Consider the following 12,678-nt stretch of genomic DNA (forward strand, 5'->3'; position numbering starts at 1 on the left):
ATGATTTCAGAAACATGAATTAGTGGCACCATCTATATTATAGTGAAACGTACTTGTATCTATATATCATTTAGAAAATAAATGTTAGAGAATCAGTTTTTTTCCCATTCAATGCACACTTAACGCCTATTTAACTGAAATACCAAGCCCATTGTATAAAAATGTATTGGCTTAAATGACAGACCAAGCCGTAATGAGTCCCAGCTCAAATCCCGCCAGGCTTTTCTTATCAGATTAAATGATTTTCAAGGTTGATCCGTGAGTTTTTCAATGACATTGCAGTACCTGGAAATCAGCACCTGGCCAAGACTCTCTTTAAGCTGTCGACAGGCGTATTGTCGCAGTTTCATGACAAACGTTTGTCAACATTCTTTAAATTGAATTTCAATGGATTTTCCTTTCGCTTGTCAACGCACGCAAACAATAGCACACACACATTTTCTGGGTGGGTGTATGGGTGTTGAAAAGGTCACGGGTTACAAGGGTTAGGCAGCTGCCACCCACAAATACGTCTGCTCCTGCCCCTGATCCTGCTCTAACCCCTCCCCAAAAAGCCCATCCCTTTAGCTGACATCCGAGCCGGCAAACAAAAAGATCTCACGCAACGGCCCCTTTTTTCATCTGGAGCTCACCTGGTGTTTCAGTGCACTTGGGGAAATGGGAAACATTTGGAAAATGTTAAAAAATACTTTATGAAATAGGAATACTTCTTCTATACTTCTGCAGGAAGTGACAGAAGGATTGGTATAATATTTGCAAACTAAAAGAATTTTAGTATTTTTGTATTTAAGTAAAAAATGTATAAATGGAAATGGAAAACTTTAGAAGAATTTAAGATACAACTAAAGCATTAAAACCAATTAATGACCTTAATACGTTTACAAGCTAGTTCTGGATTATATATGTTGTAAATCTAGACACAGTATATAGTGCTTTCCATTCTGCCCAGCATTTTCGCTCAGTGTGTCCGCTTAATTCGACGTTTGACTTTGTTTCGGTCAGCGGTCGGGAGTGGTTCTTATTTTTGTTGCTGGCCCGCGATATTGTTTTGTATAACGGAATACACTTTGAAGTGCATTAGCGCGTAATTGATTGAATTGAAGTTCCAGTTTCAGCGGCTAACACGCACACAGCGGCTAACACATACACATGCACTCTCGCGCACACACTCACACAAGTACAGAGACTCACACACATAGTCACGGGGCGGCCATTTTCGTTTATGGCACTCTTTGTATGTGCGTCGCATAGTAAAACAGCTTGGTTGGCGACCAAAAAGCGAAACAGGCATGGAATTTAAATTATGTGAACAAGCTGAAGGAAAAAAATAAAACAAGTTGGGGGCTAAAGGAGTTGGCTAACATCGGCAACAAAGCGTTAACATTAAACGCCATTTGATGTTTTTGTATTCGTTTTTTGCACAACTTGATGCTTTCGCAAATGGCGAAAATGTCAAAGGAAATTGTGTAGAAATGTTGGTGAGTGCTCCTACTTGCCACGCCCCCATGATTCATGTGATTTCTCGGTGGCCAGCACACCACAATTCAATCATCTTGTTTCATGCGAAAGTTTAATAGACCGTCAAAGAGAAATTTAAAATAATTTTCAAAAGCCAGCCAGAAATTCAAGTGAAAAGAATATTGAAAAACCCAGTTTAAATTTTAATTCAATCGAAAATCCAGCTACAGAGCGCTATTTTGCTACAAACGCTTTCAAAGAAACTCCAAGTCTATTGAAATTTTAAGCTTTTCACAAGTGCAAAAAATATGAAAGTTGAAAAAAAAAAACTATTTTCATACCACTTGAAGCCTTCAAACATTCCGGTTTTGTTTGGATAAATGGGTATTTGCCATGTTCGATAATCGAGTTCTTAACTGAAATCAGTTTTTCTGTCTAAATGTAACCTAAATAAAAACAATTTCAATTTACTCTTGCAATTACTCAAAAAAATAAAAAAAATAAAGAGATAAAAGCCCTTGCTGGCATTTCAGGCCTTTGTAGACAAACTCATGGGCAACTTTTCTTCTCAAGTTTTTGGAATTAGCAGTGCATTTTCTCGAATTTAACGCATTTCTTTTTTATTTCGAATTCGCTCAGATTTGCTGGAAATGCCAGAAAATCGCCACAAATTTTGCCACATATCTAAGCACATACTCGCTTAGATAGCTTAAGTAATTAAATGGTGGGGCTATTTGATCCAGAATCTTTTATTCGGCATTTGTATTTGTTTATCCAACGAATTTGTAGACCCAAAAGCAAAAGTCAGCTGTCAAGCATAAATAGTTCAAAGTACGAAAATAAAAAAAATTTCACAAAAAAATGCCAAGAGAAAGAGGCGAAATGAACTGCAACAGTTTTCACAGAAAATAAATAAATAAACAAACTTCATAACAATTTCCACTCGGGCTGAGATTGAAAATCGATCGATGCGGTTGATTGAGTGGTCGAAAGAGTGCGGGGTTTGGGGCCATATCTCCTGGCTGTCATCAAATCTGAATATTTTACCAGTTCATCATATCCACTTTTGTGGGGAAAAATTATGGGAGGCAAACACACACACACACACACACGTCACACAAAGGCCGGGCAAAACCTAAATATAAATAATTAAGGTAATTCCTTTGCCTGGATGTGCGAGTTTGTCTATGAACGAAAGACTCTTAAAATGTCATCAGAAAGGTGAAATCAGCAGACACTTGCAAGCATATCCAGTGTCGCAATGGAAAAACCCAAGTAAACTCAATTAAAAACCCATTGATAGCGAGAAGGAGCAGCAAATGCCTGCATTTATATATATTACGTAATATATTATGTGAGTACATATATTGTAGTATAAGATGGCAACCCATTGAGGGCGGTACCAACCAACCAACCAACCAACCATCCAACCGAACATATGCTCGATGGTATTATTTATAACTGAGCAGATTGACGAAGCTCTCACCATATGGTGGAGTCCTTGAATCCTCGCATCCAAAAGGGGGAAGTAGAAGTGGCCAGGCGGGGAAGCTACTGTGAGCGGATTTGCGAATGCAAAGTTGATAATAATTAGATTGATTACAATGGGATGGGTTCGGATAGGGATAGGGATGGTGTGGCATGGTGTGGCATGGTGTCTATCTTTCCATTTGCTGGGCAGCAAAGAGGACTATTCGGTGTACACTCGACCAGCTGAAGAAGGAACCAACTAAGCTGCACTTGGGATTATGCCCAGTTGCACAATACTTACTTCAGCTTAAATTTCAGACATAGCAAAAAGTTCAGTTCCCCTTTCGTAAAGTTTGTTGTTGGAAATTGTGTTAATAATTTATATGCAGCTTTTGTTTTTGTAACTATTTTATTTAAGTGCAGGGTGGGAAAGAAATTTATCCCTAAGCCAGATTGGTTAGTGGATTGCTTAATTGAAGTAAAGCAAATTGCTTTTCCAGGAATGTGTAAGCTAACAATTAGATTATTAAAATTGGCTCACTTGTATAAATTAAATATGAGTGAAATGGACACCATTTACAGCAAACCATAAGATCACTTTAAGACAAAAAATTATGAGAAATCCCTGTAATCCCTTTGTAAATACTCGTATTGGTAATTTGACAACACACGTTTTCCACTTTTTCTGCCTAAAAATAGAACATTTTTCTTCATAAAATTGGAAAAAATGGTCCAAAAATGGAATGCCATACCTCGTTGAGCTCGGTATTCAATTTTTCAACTATCTGGATTCTAACTTTAAAATTTAAATTTTTTACAATTTTTTGAAAAATTTAATGATGTTACCCCTTATAAAAAATGCGAAAAATGAGCAAAAAATTATTTTACTTTAGGCTCCAAAAAAATTACATGCATGATTAGCAGTTGTAATTAGCTGCACAAAAATATTATTCTTTTAGCTGTATATCAATTTTTAGTCAAGTTGTGGTTAAATAAGCCATCTTAGAAATCAACATTTTGGTTAAAGTCTTTTATCTCATTTTTCGTCTAAAAATAATGAGTTTTTTCTCATTAAAAATGGGAAAAATGGTCCAAAAATGGAATGCCATATCTCGTTGAGCTCGGTTTTCAATTTCTAATCTATCTGGATTCTAACTTTAAATTTTAATTTTTTTACCTATTTTTGAAAAATGTGATGTTTTAAAAAATGCGTAAAATTACCAAGAAAAAATTATTTTACTCGTGGCTACGAAAAAAATGATAGGGATTATTAAAAATGGTTTTATGCTGCACAAAAATGTTTTTCTTTTAGCTGTATGGCCATTTTTAGTCAATTTCTAATAAAAAATCCTTGGAAAATATAAAATTTTTGCCAGTTGTTGTCTTTTTCTTATTATTCCGAATATATTCCCAGTTTCATAAAACTCAAAATTGAAACTATTAATTTCCTAAACATTAAATTTCTTTAACAGTTCATTGTTTTATGTTAAGGATGTACATGTTGATGTATGCTTCAACTTTGCCTTGAAAGTTCGAAGTTTTTACATCTTTAACGAAAAGACTTTAAAGTTCTGCGGGGCTTGTTTCGTCGCTTCACGTCCTTAAATGTGCATTTGAACCATGATAACCAGCGCCACCTCCCAATCGACCGACCCGAATGACCTCCGGCTGAAATGCAATGGCATTCGAGGGACGCGATGACATCGGAGGATGTCAGGGATTCAGATGCAGGCGCCGTGGCAAGTGATGCGTGTGGTAAATGCCGCAGGACACCCCTGCACATCCTGCATGCATCCTGGCCGTCCTGGCCACTTTTCCAGCACTGTTCGTTTATTCATTTTTTTTTTTTTTTGCAACGGCATCGGGCCTCAGACGGGCACGCCATCGCTCGTTACAAATCATTTTAATGCGGTTACACGCCGCCACTGAAAATGCCCCACCTCCGCAATACAGCGACCATCCTTGGTCCTTGCTGGCAGGACCTCTGTAGCCACCGCCGCCCACAACCGCATCATGTAAATAAAAATTATGAAAAGTTGTCGCGGCAGCGCGTGGCAAAATTCCACATAAGTATGCATTTAAAAATAATTTATGGCAAACGAGAAGGAATGAATCAGCGGAGGATGGCGACGCTGGGCGGCTGGCGGTTGGATCGACGGAGTTTCCTTTAAATGAACACAGTCGGCAGGACAAAGTGCGCTTAATGAGGCTCAACGCAACAACATGCCGCAATATGCTGGGCGAAAAGGACGTGACGTTAAAACACTTACACACACACACACACACACAATGCAGAAGGCAGGAGCAAAATAGCAGAAGCCTTAGCATTTTCCAGCTGGTGTCCGCTTATTTTTCCCTTCATAATTCCAGTGAAGAATTTTCCTACCAGCAGCAGCAACAGCAGAACCACCAGCACTTAAAGCCCAAAGCAGAGCAGCCTGTCAACCGGTGTGTGCGAAACGCCATGGGCTTTCTGGGTTTCTGCGGTCCATCAGGATCAACGTTTTGGTATTAATTAATGATGCCGAACGTCCTGCCGTCCTGATGTCCGCCGTCCGCCGTCCGCTGTCCTTTGTCCTTTTGTCCGTTGTCCGCTCAAGCTGGTCCGCATGAAAAATGCGCATAAAATATGAGCGTTAAATATTTATAAAATCCCACTACACATGCGTGTCCAGTAACGTTAACTGTCATTGCAGTTTTGCGGCTTTTTTTTTTTTTTTTTTTTTGTATTTTAAATATGACCAGCAGCGCTCTTTAAGCGGTTCTCCTGTTTCAGTAAAGTAGGTGGGCGGCAGGTGGTGAAAGGCAAGGGGTCTCCTTGCCACCGAACACTGAATATGGCATACGGAACAGTGAGTACCGAGTCCTGTTTGTCCTGGCAACGTCCGTGGCCTAGAGCCGCCAGCGTAGAAATTACATTACATTTTACAAGCGACAAGGGGCGTTGTGCCCGGGACACCGAGGCCATTCAGGCCAATAACAAACAACTGGGGGCGTTCAGTTTCGCTTCAGCCAGCTCGCCGCCTCGCAGCATAAAAATTTAAAATATTAACATAAATTTTTACAATGAGGCAACAATTTGCTGACGGGTGGAGCGGCGAGAGCCCAAGTGCCGCAGCGGTGGACAGTGGGCGTGGCTGTTGGATGGCCTGGTGTTAAATATTTTGTAATAAGCACAATAAACCAAAGGCAAAAACAAGCTCGAAATTTATTCACCAAGGCAAGGATATACTGACCTGGCTGTCTGTGTGTGTGTGTGTGTGTGTGCGGTTATGGATACGTCAGACCGCCTGATAATGGTTCAATTATTTTTCCGCCCTATTTAACTGCAAGTAAAACGGGCAGCCCCTTCCTTCTTTTCCGCCTCCTTTGCCCCCCCCCCTTTTTCTCCACCTCCTCGGACGACCGATTTTCCACAATGGGCAGCCAACCTCAACGCTCCCGGATATGTTGGACAATTTTCCGGCCATAGACGAGAGGGAACCGACGTGCTGCACACACACACACACCGTTTTCCATTTGCCACCTCCAATTCTCGGACCCTCGGAACCGCAAAAATTTGTCACACGTCATATATGCCCGGCCACGCCCCCTGCTTTCACGGGACAACGCCCCACCGCCCACAATTGCCGGCGATGTGGAACAAAGCGCTTTATATGCGCCATTGTCAGCCCGTTAAATGCGACTGCTGAATTGGTTTGCCACTGCTCGTTCAAAGGACATTCCATCCGTCGCCTCCCACGGAAGAGGACTTAGGTGAAACTGGAGGAAGTCCATCATAACTGACCTTTCAAACAAAAATCACCTGGACATGTATGCGATTGGTGTGGCAAAACCATTAATGCTGGGTTGGTTTTCGTTATTGGATTTCATTTCTAAAGACGCATTCTCTTTTTTATTTGAAAAGCGTTACTACGACTATCAAACATCGATACTATTCATATTAGATCTATAACTTAAACATCGATATTAAAGATAGTGAAATCAACTTGACAACCCGAACTAATTACTCAATTATTAATGATGTTGATTGGCAATCGAAGGCTTCCAGGACACACTCACTCCCTTGTAGATGATTTTGAAACGCCTAAGCATTTAACATTAATTAACATTAATATAGCCATCCTGTCACGCTGTGTGGGCAGTGCCACTTGAGTCCTGGCAACTGGCAACTGGCAACTGGGGCGGAGGATGCGGGGCCCGAGGCTTGAGGTCTTCGAAGCCTCCTCCTTGATAACTCAGTTAAACAGCTTATGGGCCAATTTAAGGGCCGCAAAGTGTCGAAACGAACGAAAGGACTCCGCAGGCCTCGCTCCTGCCCACGCAGGATTCGCTGTCGTTTCCTGTGTGCACTTTTGAAATTCTTTACGGATACAGAAATTTAATTTCCTTTGTAGCATTTTTATTGCTATTTATTATTATGATTATTATGTAGCACTATAGACATTTTGTCGGCCCCGTGTTTGCCGGACTCGAATCGACTCGACTCCACTTCGACCAGGCCCGGCCGTTATGATGGTCATAAATTTGTTTGCTCGCCCAGCTCATTGTGCTGCGATGGTGGATGTCGATGTCGATGGTCGGATTCGATGGCCATGGCGATGGTGGATGTGGATGTGGATGGTCGATGGTCTATGGCTATGACGATGGCGATGGCGAGAAGGGTTCGATATGCAAACAACAATATTTGCGCAAATTGTTTGGATCCCCGCTTGGGGGGCTGTAAAATTGATGCCCACTGTTGCTTCGCCTGATTATGTTGGGCATTGTGTGTCCAACTGCTTGTAAAACTATAAAGTTTCATGATTTATCTCAATTCGACACCAGTGCCATGGAAAATGCTTAGCCCTGTGGAAGCAGAAGTGGCTTCACTGTCAAAAAAAAAAAAAAAAAAAATTTGATAATCTTGACATCTTTCAATTCCATACACTCATTTAAATGTAGGTGTCCGAAATTCATTTGCAAATATGTACCCATAATTACACTTTTAGTGCTCGAAACAAATTGAATTTCTATTATTATTTAATTCCCTAATAATTTGCGTTTAATTATTAATTTGTGGCATCATTTGTTGGCCTTAACCAGTTGCCAAAATATTATTCAAATGTTTAATATTTATCACAAACCACAAACTGTGGTTTATGTTGGAAATATTATAAAAATGGCTTAAAGCTAAGTAAACATTAAATTTTCGCAGTGCAAGCGATTGTTCGTGCTTAGGAGAATTTCTTGAATTATTTAAGGGATTTTTCGAGTGTGTTTTCTTGCCGCCGGCTGCCAAGTTGGGTGCGTGATTGCAAATCTTTTTGCTAGCTGGGGAGAACCCCTTCGTTCATCTCGTGAGTCGCCCGCAGGCACTCTAAATTAAACCACAAAATATATTTCGCATATGAATATTCCTGGACGGACATTTTTGGGATCTCGCAGCTTGAGCCGGGTCATAATAATTCCCTTTCTAATTTTTCGTTTTGCCTCTTTTTAGGACGCCCAAGGACGGGTCCGAGACCAAAAAATCGAGCATACGGAAAAACCAAAAAAAAAACACAAGAGTTTTGCAGTCGGGTAAGTTTCCGACCATCGGGGAGCGGCCTTTGGCTCGATAATGAAGTTGAATGTGTTGACAAGTTTATTTGCTTAATTTTGGCTCGGCACGCCATTTTTGAGATTCCTTTGGCCGCATCAGCGGCGTTGTCGGTGGCGTCGGGCTCTTGGGACCCGTTTCCAAAAAAGAGGCCGCCGGGAGCGGCCTCGGTCCACGTTTCCAGCTACCAGTGTTCCCAGTTACCAGTTACCAGTTACCAGGTCCCAGGTTCTCAGCTCCCCGGGGTGGCGGCATAATACACATTCGACGCGGGGCGTGGCCCGCTGACAGGCGCCCTCCATCACAATGATGAGTCGTTGATAAATACGAAACGAGGTTATGTGTACACTTTGGTCGCGGGCGTCGTCTGAAAACAAGTTCAATGCGAATCAGGGGGGTGCAGAGTGAGTTATCCGAAGGCCTTCAGCGGCAGGTGTGTGGGGCCTTTAGTCGACCTGAGGGGCTTGGTCCTTGAACTCACTCATTTCACTCACACGTGAAATCGCAAATAAGCGGTTCATCCTAAAAGTCATGGGGGTCGGTTAACGAGCAACATTGTAAAAGATTTGTTTTCTTTGGATTGCTTAGTTTGTAGTTTGCTTAAAGTGCAGACGGTTTTTAAATTTATGTATCGATGTATGTAACTGATTTAGTTTTGTGCTAAGACAAATTTATGCAACACAGACTAGGGGATATCTGAGCACAAAAACCAAGCACGTGGTGCAAAAATCAAAATGCGCAATGGCGCCCGAGCAGGGAACCAAGTACCACTACCTTGCTCATTCCACAAATCGCCACACCCACTCGGCATCCCCTTCTCGGAATCAAAAAAAAAAAAAAAAAAACCAACTCATCGCGCCACCTACATCTCAGCCCTTACCGCAGCCCCTGTCGTTGGCTTTGTGCGGCCAATTAGAGCGTTTTGACGCCGCCTCGGGTCACTTTGCGTGCCATTTGCTTATTTTGCTTTATGCATTTCATTTCCCAAATTGCGGTCATAATTTTGTAGCTCACGGCCTGCCCTTTGTGGTGAATGGGTCTGCTTGATTCGCTCTGCGCGTTTGTCAATCGAAAATCGCAATAAAGTTTTGACATTTGCTGTGCTACTTATAGATTGAATAAATCTAAATAACTATTTAACATGCCATTATATGCTGTCAACGAAACTTTGAAAGTATTTCAAATATTTAATTAGTATATATAGAGCATTCATTAGGCTCCTAGCTCTGCCATTTTTCTCCGTTTGTTTGTAAAAGTAATAAAATAATTATTAATTATGAACTGGCATAAGCACACATTTACATACATGAAGGCTCTATTTGCGGCGTGTGTAAATATTTAATTTAACCATTGTGAGAACTGACCTGGCAATGGTCACCGAACATGTTCGCTTGTCGATTAAAAGCGGTTCCCACCGAGGAGAACAGAATCAAAAAGAACCGGCTACAAGGCATTGAGAGCAGTGCGTATGAGTATCACGTATACGCCCCGTTGTACCACACATTTTCTTCTGACAAAACGAGAGCGGTTAAGGGAAAGCCGAAAGGCCAATTACTTATGCTAGTGGTAAAGGAATCCAGGGGCGCATTAAGTACATAATGCACTTGGTGCTGCTGTTCTTCTGTTCCCGTCACACAAGCTGCCAGGATCATCGGAGGTCCTGGCGAGGGCGGACGTAACTGGCAACTGGCAACTGGCAGCTGCATATATTAGCCAAGTTTTGCCCGACTCTCTAGGACTCCCTGCTCACGTTTTCTCCACGCCGCCGTTCGTTACACTTTTTCCTGACATGTACGAGCAGCTAGGAACTAGGAATCCGAATCCGAATCCGAATCCGAATCAGAATCAGAAACATGGCAAAGAGCTCCGTTTGTGCTACAGTGGCCTAGTGGCAGGCACACCCACATCACCACGCCTCAAAGTTCGCTCAACGGAAACGGAAATAATTTGTCATTTTATTTCTATTTTATGATTATTTATTTTATTCTGGTTCTGGCCATGCTTTCACAACGATATTTGCTACCGAAGGGAGACAGCGACTTATACACTGGCTCACACATACATTAGCATTAGTTTTTGGCCACGCTAACGGACTTCCGTCAGCCGTCAAGCGTTGGGGGCGACTTGCCTTTCAAGTGCCACAAATTGTTGCATGCTTTGCGGTGCCTGTCCGTTCACGATGTCCTTTTTTGCTCTGGCTTCGGCACAGTGGGGCCAACTGACTAATTGCTATGCACAAATCAAATATTTCGCGGTGCCAAAGAAGCTCACTTTAAATGTTCAACATATTTTTAATTTATTATATTGAGTAACCGAAAATTTCAATTTATATAAATTTGTGTGTAACAAAAGTCAATTGAAGAAATATTAGTTTCTATCTCTTAGCTATGAAATCAATTCAGCAAATTGAACATACGCGTGAAAGAGCAAATTGGTAAAGGAAAAGAAACTCAAGCCTTGGGGTTTAACGTTTAAAATTGTACAATAAATGCACTATGTGTAAACTGTATGCACATGCACCATCTTTTCAATTTAGCATTTACATTGCCTTTATTGGTTCGACATACAAATAATATTTGCAAGTGGCTTTTTAAACAATTATTATTTTTTTTCCCTGTCAGTTTAAGTCTGGCACACAAACTGAATGCATATATGGATATTCTACGTATTTTAGCCATTGGAATGTGCAAAAGGGAATGATTAAATCGCTCTTTATTCCAGCCATTACTATCTTTGCTGGCCACACGTGTAAATATACATATCTCATAAAATAATTTTTTTTATGTTAAATTTTTCCGGATATTTTAAGTGATTTTATTTAACGACCAATTGAGTTTGCACAGCCAGGTGGAGTTTGGTGTCTGCGTGCAAAGGCGATTGATTAAACGTTCAATTACATTTGGATTAAACTTGAGCCAATGGGATTATGTGAATTTCGGTCACTGTGCGGTACGCTATACATATATATATATATATGTATATATCTGGCCTATCTGTGGGTTCCTGGGACACTTTTCATAGGCTATCGCTTACTTGCGCATACTTAGTGGGCAGCCGCCAGTCGCCTTGTTGTTCATGTCACATTCCCGCATTTTTTTCTATTTTTTTTCCATTTTTTTTTTTTTTTTGTAGCTCTGTTTTGACCACATTTTGCTGTCGTCGTCGTCGTCCTTGTTGTTTGTTGGCTTGTTCAACAATCTCGTGCGTAATTTTCGCAACAGAATGTGTGTGTGTTTGTTGTCACTTTATTTATGGGCTCGCTTAGGCCCCAAGTTTCAGTCGTGGTTCAGGTTTAGTTTCGCATTCAGTTACACACACTCTGAACACTCTGGACACTCTACATCCACATCCACAACCACTTCCGCATCCGCATCCACATCCACAACCAGCGATTCTGTTGCTGACCACTGATACAGTGATTTTTCATGCAATGATTAATTAACTAAAGTCCTGCTTCAGTCCAGTTCAGTCCGCTCAGACCATCCTCTACAGTTCTGGCCATTATTTAGGCCGCCCATAAATATTTAGGCCAGGTCTGAAGTGGGTGGGCGGGGGTTTCCTAGGTGAAAAGTGGGCGCACTGGCGGTGTATTTAATTTCCACTCGAGCACCTTCAACACGCCGCTGAAAAACGCAAAGCAAATTGAACAAAAAAAACTGAACCAAATTGGAAAAACTCTGGCAGCGAAAAAAAAAAAGAAAATACATAACGAAGAGCAAAGCGAATTACTCTTAATGAGTTGGAAAATGCAAACAAAGAGCTGCATAAAGTTGGCAGAAATCGCACAGCCGCAAAGCAAAGTCGACTGTTGGTGGCCAAAAGTGGCGCTGAATAAAAAATGAACGCCTCCTATATTTATTTTTTTTTTTCTATTTTGTCCACGTTTTTTTTTTCTACTTTTTTTTTGTGGCAGGAAGCGCGGCCAAAGCGGCCGGATATTACAATACAAAACGAGCCACAAGAGCGGCGACGGCGACGGACCAAAAAGGAATCAAATTAATGCAAACAGTTGAGTGAAAACTATGAGCGATGTCGGTCGGAAGGGGGCGTGGCTCCGCCTCCGCTTGCCCCTACAACTGAAGCGACAACTTTGCGTCGACTTTCTGGCACATTGTTTGCATTATATTTGAATATTATTAACAGAAGAAAGAGCGTAAAAAAGTGACTAA

At 41.3% G+C, this 12,678-nt stretch overlaps 1 protein-coding gene across 2 annotated transcripts in view; it reads left to right on the forward strand.

Moving 5' to 3' along the window:
- dpr8 (defective proboscis extension response 8) overlaps positions 1–12,678 on the forward strand; it is a 140,126-nt gene that overhangs the window by 24,827 nt on the left and 102,621 nt on the right. For both annotated transcript variants that reach the window (NM_167408.2, NM_001298310.1), the window contains one exon: positions 8,411–8,490. The gene's annotated coding sequence lies outside the window, so the exon portion shown is untranslated. The remainder of the gene's footprint in view (positions 1–8,410; positions 8,491–12,678) is intronic.

Source organism: Drosophila melanogaster, chromosome X, assembly GCF_000001215.4.
Source record: "Drosophila melanogaster chromosome X".
NCBI lineage: Eukaryota > Metazoa > Arthropoda > Insecta > Diptera > Drosophilidae > Drosophila > Drosophila melanogaster.